The following is a 9,843-nucleotide window of genomic DNA, read 5'->3' as shown; positions in this document are numbered from 1 at the left end:
TAAGTAGTGAAAAATAGTACAATGTCGATTACTAGTATTTCGATGTAAAATTGAGTATTTATGGATTTACCAAATGTAATCGAGGTATGATTAAGGTCTCATTGATGATGTAAAAATGGTTTTAGAACCATTAGATCAATTCTTGATGGGAGGTATACATAATCAGTGGTATTGATGCAAAGTCAAAACGAGCTTAGCATAAGTGCGCTACGCTCGATCGGGTAAGCATAACTATTGGGTATGAAGTCATATGGACCTAAGGTTTGGTGTGAGTGTTTTACACATAAGGATAATAGGCCTAGCAGATGATTTAGTCGAAATTATTGAAGTGATAAGGTTTTCATAAGTCAAAAGGTGAAATGATGAGATGAAAGGTGTAAAATTTTGATACAATAAGGCTAAATCATTGAAAATAAAGAATTTTCATCAACCTTATCACTTTGCACGACCATTACTCTGAAAAACAGAGAGAAAAGAAAACCAAAAATCATTTCTTGGCTGGTTTGAAGAAATTCTAAGGAGATCCAAGTGAAAGCAAAGCCAAAGAAGTAGATTAAGCTTAGTTCTAGCCTTTTTATGGTAAGTTCTTGTACTTGGAAGTTAAACCATGTTTTTGAATTTTTCTGAAAGCTTATATATGGTGTTTTATCCTTTTTAAGATATTTCTTGGGGTTTCCAAGTGGTTTGAGGTTTAGAAAAGCTTGAAGAGATTGTTTTCGCCGAAAAGTTGCTCGGTAAGTGAAATTTTGTGTTTTATGAGGTTTTTGGGGTTCTTGGAGTACAAAATGATTTTTGGTTATTTGATTGAGTTTATAAGAGAGTATATATGTTTATAAATGTTTGAATAGATGTGGAGACTCATTTAATTTAGGTGATGATCTAGGAAATTAGAATTTTATCAAAATCGGTATATGATAACTTTATGATGAATTATGTTGGTATTTGGGATATATATGGTTATGGCAGGTTATTTGATGTTGATTATTGGTTGATTTTGATATTTGAGGATAGCTAAAATTAAGGGGAAACTCTGTTAAAATTTCTCCAAATATCTAAGATAAATCTAATGCTCGATCTAGGTGGTTTAAGGCATTTTAGGCATGATTTGGATATGAAAGTTGATATGATGTTTTATGGGTATTTTTAAATGATAGTTCAATGTCTTACTGCCTTCATTGTGATGAGAAATCCATGCCATTGTCAGGATAAGCATATCAACACCTAAGACATCACTTGTTACACGGTGAAATATATTTTGGACAAAAGGTAAGTAAAGTACTCAACTGCAACACAGGAATTACATGTTATGTGAAAGTATGCATTATATGAATATTTTGTGAGTAAGTGGTATTAACATACATTGACACTTCATCATAAATTTGTATGCATGGCATAATAGTGATATGGTAAATTATTATATGATATAAGACCATGCATGGTATTATGATGATTAATTATATGATGCCTTTGCAAGTTTTGTGCAACATAAAAGAAAGTTGTAATAAGAAGTTTAAGTTCAGTGCCACTGTTTTGAAAAGGCAAATGAAAGTGTTAATAAGTGTAAACGGAGGCCTATAGTAGGCTTATAGTGGCTGCCCAATAATTTGGGCTAGGTTTTAGTGAACCAATTATATTGTTTGCCATGTTTCCGTTTTTATTTTCTCCTCCATATGAGTTATTGTTATATGTATTGACACCACAGTGTGTGGCCACCTTAACTCTTGAGCTCGACAGGGCAACGATGGAATAAGGTTTTTAATGTGCCCTACTGTGGTGATGGCTAGCCGGAGGAGAACCCATGGGATTTTGTATTATATGTGTAACAAGCCCTGCAGGCATTGACCAATTCAAACAGTGTGCACAATATTAAGGAGCCCAAAATTTAAAAAGAAGTTGTGTATGTCCATTGATATTGGGTAATCATTAGCATTGCATGCATTACTTTGCTTACTGAGCTTTAGGCTCACAGTTGTCTTGTGTTGCAGGTAGAGAAAGAAATGTGTGAATGACATGAGGAGAACTGAAGCATGGTCCTGACCCTGATTTGTACATATGAACATATCGACCTTTTGTGGGTTATTTCAGTTATCAGTGAGATGTTTGTAATAAAGTGTGAAGTTATGTTTTGAAAATAAATTGGGTTATTTAATACTTATGTATAATATGTTTTAGACACACTTTATGTTTAATGTAAATAATGTGAAATAAGTTTTCAAGTTTAAAAAAAAAAATGTCCAGACTTCCGCAGTAATAAATTATGATATAGTTTTAAAACGTAACACCTCAAATATGATTTTAACTAAAATAAGTGAGGGTGTTACAATACTTACTCCAAGATCCTCCAAAATCCACCACGCAGGCTCACAACATATCCTCCAATATCTAAATCGTCCTCTCAGACTGTCCATATGTCTGAGGATGATAAGTAGTACTATACTGCAACTATTTACTCATAGCCTTCTACTGGCTCTCCCAAAACTTGGAAGTGAAGGTGGGGTCCCTATCAGATACTATCTACCTTGGAACTAAATTATGCAAAATCATTTAACAAAATGTTTAGTGAGAATTTAGAAAATGCTATTTAAAACTATCAAAGTTGTAATTCAAGAGCTTTGTGTGTGTGCACCAACCCATATTGTTCTTTCCAAAAATTTACAACACAAACAATATTGAAAAATCACCAAATAATAAAGTCTCAACTCCAAATCCTCACAAAGGTATTGAAAGTATTTTTATGGGAGATGGTTGACACTCTTGGAGTTGGAAATTTATCAATTAACACTCAAAAATGGATGTTATCGTTTTAGGACAAATAATGTTCACAAATATTGATCAAAAGATAGGCTAATCAATTAATTGGAATCTAAATGACATAAGAACCTTCCGGATTTTACAAAATGATATTAAGAGCCAAAATAAAGAACAAAAACAAAAATAAAATACTCAAACTTTTTTTTTGATGACATAAATTCAAAACAAATGTAGTAATGTTGATTTTGTTGTTTTTTTTATTTGACAATTTTTTTTCTTCAAAAAAACTACAAAAGATGAAGATGAAAAATGTTGCTCTTGTTCTTTTTTTTTCATTCATTTTTTTTACATATATATATATATATTTTTTTTTTGACAAGAGACAACATAAGAATAAAGAAAAAAAAAATTACAAGAAATTAAAAAGAAAATTACAATAAAATACAACAAAGGCTCTTTAAAACAAAAATTATCCCTCTAGTAAATGTCATGTTTTAAATCCCAAAAATTAATTTTACCAACTCAAATGATCAATAGAAGTTTTCAAAGTTGTTTTCTCATTCTCACATCTCACAAATTTTAAAAGCTTTAAACTTTAGGATTTTTCTCAACTGAATGTGTTAACAATTTTTTTTTCAATGTTTGGTTGTGCATAGAATAACTCTCAAAATTACTTCCTAATAGTAAAAATTGCAAAAAACTATCTCACAAAAATTTTGTTGTCATGAATTTTAGAAAAATTTAACTCAAAATTTCAAAATGGTAATCAAATTAGTTTCATCGCATGAATATGTTTACTACCCCTAACTTAAATGAGACATTGTCCTCAATGTCTAACGTAATGCACATGTCAAGGGTAAAATTGTAAAATGACATCCACCCAAGAAAAACAAAACAACAAACACACAAAAAGTAAACACACAAAACAGAAAGGAAAGATAAATCATGATTAGTCTTTGGTAGACAGAAGCATCACTCTCAGGCAAGTCTACCCACTTTATATTGGCGCACTATCCAGTATCAAAAATGAATTTTCTTTTATCCTGCGTCTCAAAAATAGAAGCATTAACCACATTTTCAGGAAAAAGAAAATGTTCAGTTTCAAAATCGTGGAGGAATTTATGTGATTTTGAGAAAAAATTTATGATTTCCTCCACGACCTTGTCTATCACATCAGTATGATAGCATTTGATTTCATTCGGAGTGGTTGAAAAAATTTCAGCATGGGAAAGAATTTCACTCCAAATGGTAATGTCATCATCCTCAATAGGTTTATCAAAAATGGGAGTATAGGATGATGGCATTGTGTCATCTTTTGATGAGAATGGACTTAAATTATGTGAGAGAACAACGTCAGTCCATTCCGAAAATTGAGCCTTAAGTTCTCTAAGTTCCTCCATAAATTGTGTACTAAATTCTCTTTCTGCCTCCATAAATGTGTGTAAAGTGTCATCTAAGGAATTCCTATCAGTCCAGACACTATATGGGGGTTCATAGGGGTTAGGAAAATTTTGCTCAAAATTCATGTCAGATGGTGCATGGTAGTTGTACTCAGACTTCCAACTAAAATCTACGGGGTTATTCCAGCTAGAATTATGATTCCTATGGTCGACACTTTCAGGGTCACAATAACGTTCATCATAATCTACCTCGGGAGCCTCATAACTTTCACTATCAAACTTAGTTTCTAAGACCTCAAGTTCGCTGTACTCTCTTACACTAAGTTTGTATGCACCCCTAAAACGACTAGTACCCTCTGTAGCACTAGAATTATGATTATTTCTGAATGAAGAATAATACATTGGAAAATAAAGCTTGAAACGTTTCTTTTCTTCTTCATTCATTTTTTTCAAATTTTTTTAGATGAAAACAAATCAATAATATAACATAAATAAAAAAATAATACTAAAATAAAATAAGTGACTAAAAAAAAGATGAATGATAATCTCAAGAAATCTTTTTTGATGAGGAAGATCAGATAAAACTGCAACCTCAGAGCATACTTCGAGTTTCAATTATTATTTTCTGTATTTTTTTTGAGAAAAAATGAAGAAGGTAGAATTACTTACCTCTTTACCTTTTTAAATGAGAACCTTTACTTACTTTTACCTCCCCGGCAACGGCGCCAAAATTTGTTTAACGCCCAAATGTGATTTCCACTTAGCGGTAGTCGTAGTATAGATGGGCGGTCGATTCCACAAGGAGGTAAAGAAACAAAGAACACATAAAATGGTTAGAAGGTAAGTAATGTGAAAGTAGTAAGAGAAATTATATTTTTCTGATTTTGAAGAATTGAAATGAAAGGAAAATAAATGATAAAAGGGGTTTGGTGAGGCATCGGGGTTCCTTAATATATTTTGGTCACCTATTTACTTTGATAATTTGAAAATGTATTTGAGTAATAAAATCTCTTAGTTGAAGTACATGCATATGTTATTGTTATGAGAAACCTAGAATCGACATAATACCATTGGCAATATGCAGTAAAAGACTGCTCACAAAATAACAAACTAATATCTAATGCTAATACTATTGTTATGAGAAATATAGAAGCAACACTATACCATCTTGGCGATAATGCAGTAAAAGACTACCCACAAAATAATAAAATTAATATAAATTATTTTAGTTAAATTACATAGAAAAAGCTTGACTGAATCTATATAAAATTAATAATAAATATTAAATGCATAAATAATGATAGAAATAATAAAACTCAAATATTTGAACATTAAAACACTTTTATAAATTCAAAATAAAAAGATTACAAAATATAAAGCTTCACCCCTATCCTCACCAAAAGAAAACTCTAGCCTAAGTTAAAAGTCATTCTCACATTTTCCATTGAAAATGTGAGAAGACTAGGCTTAGAGTTAAAATGGAGAAGAGGAAATAGAGAGAAAAGATGGTAGGGAGAGAAGTGTATAGAAAAGATGCATTTTTCAAATGAAAACTACATCCTATTTATAGGCGTAGAATACAAATAAACTATGTTGGAAATGACATGTGGCAAGCTACCATTGGTTGAGAGGGAAGCACATGAATTGCTAATTTTTGTTGAAAAGAAGACACTTCTATTGGTTGAAAATGAAGCACATGGATTGTTAATATTTGTGGGAATGAGTTGTAATTGACATCTCTTATTGGTGGAGAAGAAATTGCATGGATTGGTGACATGGCATCTTCATGAATTGGATTGGGCTTTTTCAATTTGGGCTTGACTTCTTCAAAATGCCAACTTTCTTCATTTTCTTCCACTTTTACTTCATTTTCTTTTTGCTTTATTTTATTCAACCAAAATTGTATCATTTTCCTACAAAATAAAAACAAATTAAATCCAAATTAAATATTTTCATTTATAAATATATCACATTAATTCCATGAAAATATTAATTAAAACTTAATTTATTTTGACAATTAAAATCAATAAATGTGCATTTTTGACCCTTAATCAGAGCCCCATGTAGTCATACAATTTCCTTCACATACAGTTCAACATACTACTCCATTGTATAAGTTGTCCTAACAGGAAAAATGTGGGTTGACTTAGTGTACCTATCCACAATCAGCCACACAAAATCATGCTACCCCACAGTCTTCGGTAATCCAACCACGAAGTCCATAGTGATATCCTCCCATTTCCACCCCGGAATCCCTAGAGGCTGCAGCAACCCTGCTGGCCTTTGATGTTCATCCTTTACATGCTGACAAGTCAAACACTTGGCCACATATTCCACCACATCCCTCTTCATTCCCAGCCACCAATACAAAGTTCTTAAATCTTGGTACATCGTCGTCGTACCCGGATGTAAAAAATAGGGAGTGGTATGAGACTCATCCAATATCTCTCGTCGGATACCGAAATCCATCGGAACGCAAATTTAACCTTTGTACATCAACAAACCCAGCTCTTAAATAGAAACATCCTTAGCTGCTACAACTAAGATGCCCTCTGTGTCCTCTCTCAACTGGGGATCCTCCCCATGTGCCTCCTTGATCCTCTCAAGGAGGGTAGACTAAAGAGTGATGTTGGCTAGTTGACCAACCACCAACTCAATGTCGGCTCTAGTCGTCTCTTTAGCTAACCTATCTGATATCTGCCTCGAACTGAATAACTATCATAGGCCCTTCTGACTCAACGCATCGGCCACCACATTGGCCTTCCCAGGATGGTATAGAATATCACAGTCGTAATCCTTTACCAATTTCATCCAGCGCCTCTGACGCAAATTCAGATCCTTCTGAGTAAAGAAGCACTTTAAACTCTTATGGTTGGTGTATATTTCACACTTCTCGCCATACAAATAATGTCTCCAAACCTTTAGTGAAAATAACACCGCTGCCAATTCCAGATCATGTGTGGGATACATCTGCTCATACACCTTCAAATGTCTTGACGTGTAGGCTATTACCTTTCCAACTTGCATCAGTACACACCCCAAACCCTGTCTGGAAGCATCGCAGTAGACTACAAACTTCTCATTGTCTAATGGAAGACTCAATATTGGAGCGGTGACCAGTCGCCGCTTCAACTCCTAAAACAGTTCTCACACTAGTTTGTCCACACATACTTAGTCTTCTTACGTGTCAGATCGGTCAATGGTGTGGTTATTCTAGAGAATCCCCCAATGAACTGCCGGAAGTATCCTGCCAATCCCAAAAAGCTCCTAACCTCTGGTACACTGCACAACCTGGGCCAATCTCTCACTACCTCAATCTTACTTGGGTCCACCAAAATCCCCTCCTTACTGACAATAAGGCCCAGAAATGTTACTTGAGGTAGCCAAAACTCACAATTGCTAAACTTAACATATAACCTATTCTCTCTCAATCGATGTAGTACCAGACGAAGATGTTGCTCGTGCTTTGCCTCTGACTGAGAGTACACCAGTATGTCATCAATGAATACGATCACAAATTTGTCCAGAAAGTCCTTGAAGACTCTATTCATCAAATCCATAAACGTTACTGGGGCATTGGTTAATCCAAAGGACATAACCAGAAATTTATAGTGTCCATACCTTGTGCAGAATGTGGTCTTTGCTATGTCCTCCTCTTTAAGCCTTAACTGGTGGTAGCCTGATCGAAGGTCAATCTTGGAGAACACTGTCTTCCCCTGTAGTTGGTCAAACAAGTCGTCGATCCTGAGCAGTGGGCACTTGTTCTTAATGGTCAACTTGTTCAACTCTCTGTAGTCAATACACATTCTTAAGGACCCATCATTCTTCTTGACGAACAACACTGGAGCACCCCACGGCGAAAAACTCGGTCTGATGAATCCCAAATCCAGTAACTCCTGCAACTGAATCTTCAATTCCTTCAACTCTGCCAGATCCATTCTATAAGGTGTCCTAGACATTGGCTCCGCCCTTGGCGCCAACTCTATGATGAACCCAATCTCTCAGTGTGGTGGCAACCCTGACAAGTCTGCTGGAAACACATCAGGAAACTCGCATACTAATCCAGTCTCATCCAGTCCAACCGAAACAACTCTAGAAGTATCCACAATGTTTGCTAGAAGTCCTATGCAACCCTCTTGCATTAGGTCTGTAGCCCTCAGTGCTGAAATCATAGGTACTCGCGGTCCACTCATTGTCCCTTGAATACAAAGGGTACCTCCCCTTCTGAATCAATGGTCACCATCCTGCGCTTACAGTCAATCGTCGCCCCATACTTTGATAACTAATCCATCCCTAGGATCATATCAAAGTCATCCATTGCTAACTCAATCAGGTCCACAGACAACTCCCTACTATCTATCTCTACTGGCATTGCTCTAACCCATTTCCTAGAGACTATCAGTTCCCCAGTCGGCAACAAAGTCTGAAATCCACTAGCATATCTATCACTCTAGCAGATACAAATGAATGAGTAGCCCCTTAGTCAATCAATGCAGTAAAAGAAGAACCAGCACTAGAAATCTGACCTGTCACGACTGAGGGGCTAGCCTCAGCCTCAGTCTGGGTCAATGTAACGCCCTGGATAACCAAGACTGTTACACTGTGTGTTTAAAATAGTGCAAGACTTTCTAACCAAGTCATTTAAATAAAAATGTGAATCTAAAGTCATAAACAGGTTAGGTTTAAAATATTTTGGTCATAAACAAATAATTTTCATTAAAATAAATGTTCGGTACATGGGATCCCAAATCAGAGTTTAAATGACATATTTACAAGATTTCCAAAAGTTATAAATAATCAAGGCCACTCTAATGGAAAAATACACAATTTAGGTTTTCGTCCCTGTACAATCCCTCGACCGTGGCGGCCGAGTAGCTGACAATGTACACCTCAGCCCCAGAGCTCTCCAACCCATGGTCAATTAGTCTTACCCCTGCCTTTACCTGCACCATGTAGCACCCGCGAGTCGAGGCCCAGCAAGAAAACTATAACATCATAGCACAATCAATATCGATAACCAAATAATTCACAAAGCATAACCAAATGATTTACAAGACATTAATCAATTATCCAGCAAGCCATAACATTCACTTAATCAGTGATAACAGTGGATAAATCAACAATCTAACATCCAGATACTCAGTATATCATATTAATCAAGTTGACATCAGTACACATATCATACAATAATTAGGGTTGACACCCTTAAGCTGCACCCTCTGTTTTAATCCACTGTCTTTGGCTCACTTAGGCCAAGCCCAGTGTTCAACCCACTGACTCCGGTCTGCTTAAACCGAGCTCAGTGATTATTAAGGTGTCCTTGGATACCAGTGGTCGAGCCGCGTTCTGTGCGCTAATATTAATTCCATCACTCTTAGACCGTTTATTTCATGTTCACATGGCACAATAACATCATACAATATTGCTTACAAGTATAGGGAAACCCTTAGTCCCAACATAGTCATACAATCGGGTGCAGTTTTCTTACCTTTAATTCCGAGTGCTTTGATTAAGAAAGATGACCCTCAAGCACGATCCTGTCCCGAGCCCTAGCGTACACCTAGTCACAACCATGATAAAGGGTTCCATCAATAATAAGTGAATAAAGGTTTCCGGACCAAGTTCTAGCCTTCGAGGCATCAAATTCCACCAAACACGGTAGTGGAATCGATCCCGAGCACCCTAGGTTAAG

The 9,843-nt window shown here is 35.5% G+C and overlaps 1 long non-coding RNA gene across 1 annotated transcript; it reads left to right on the top strand.

Moving 5' to 3' along the window:
* The first annotated feature begins 424 nt into the window (after positions 1-424).
* On the top strand, positions 425-2,155 carry LOC133816647 (uncharacterized). Its single transcript, XR_009885393.1, has 3 exons — positions 425-734; positions 1,205-1,266; positions 1,986-2,155. It is a non-coding gene; the product is annotated as an uncharacterized LOC133816647 (long non-coding RNA).
* Positions 2,156-9,843: the final 7,688 nt, after the last annotated feature.

Source organism: Humulus lupulus, chromosome 2 (genome assembly GCF_963169125.1).
Source record: "Humulus lupulus chromosome 2, drHumLupu1.1, whole genome shotgun sequence".
NCBI lineage: Eukaryota > Viridiplantae > Streptophyta > Magnoliopsida > Rosales > Cannabaceae > Humulus > Humulus lupulus.
The sequence above is the reverse complement of the archived record's forward strand: the minus strand, read 5'-3'. Positions and strand labels throughout refer to the sequence as shown.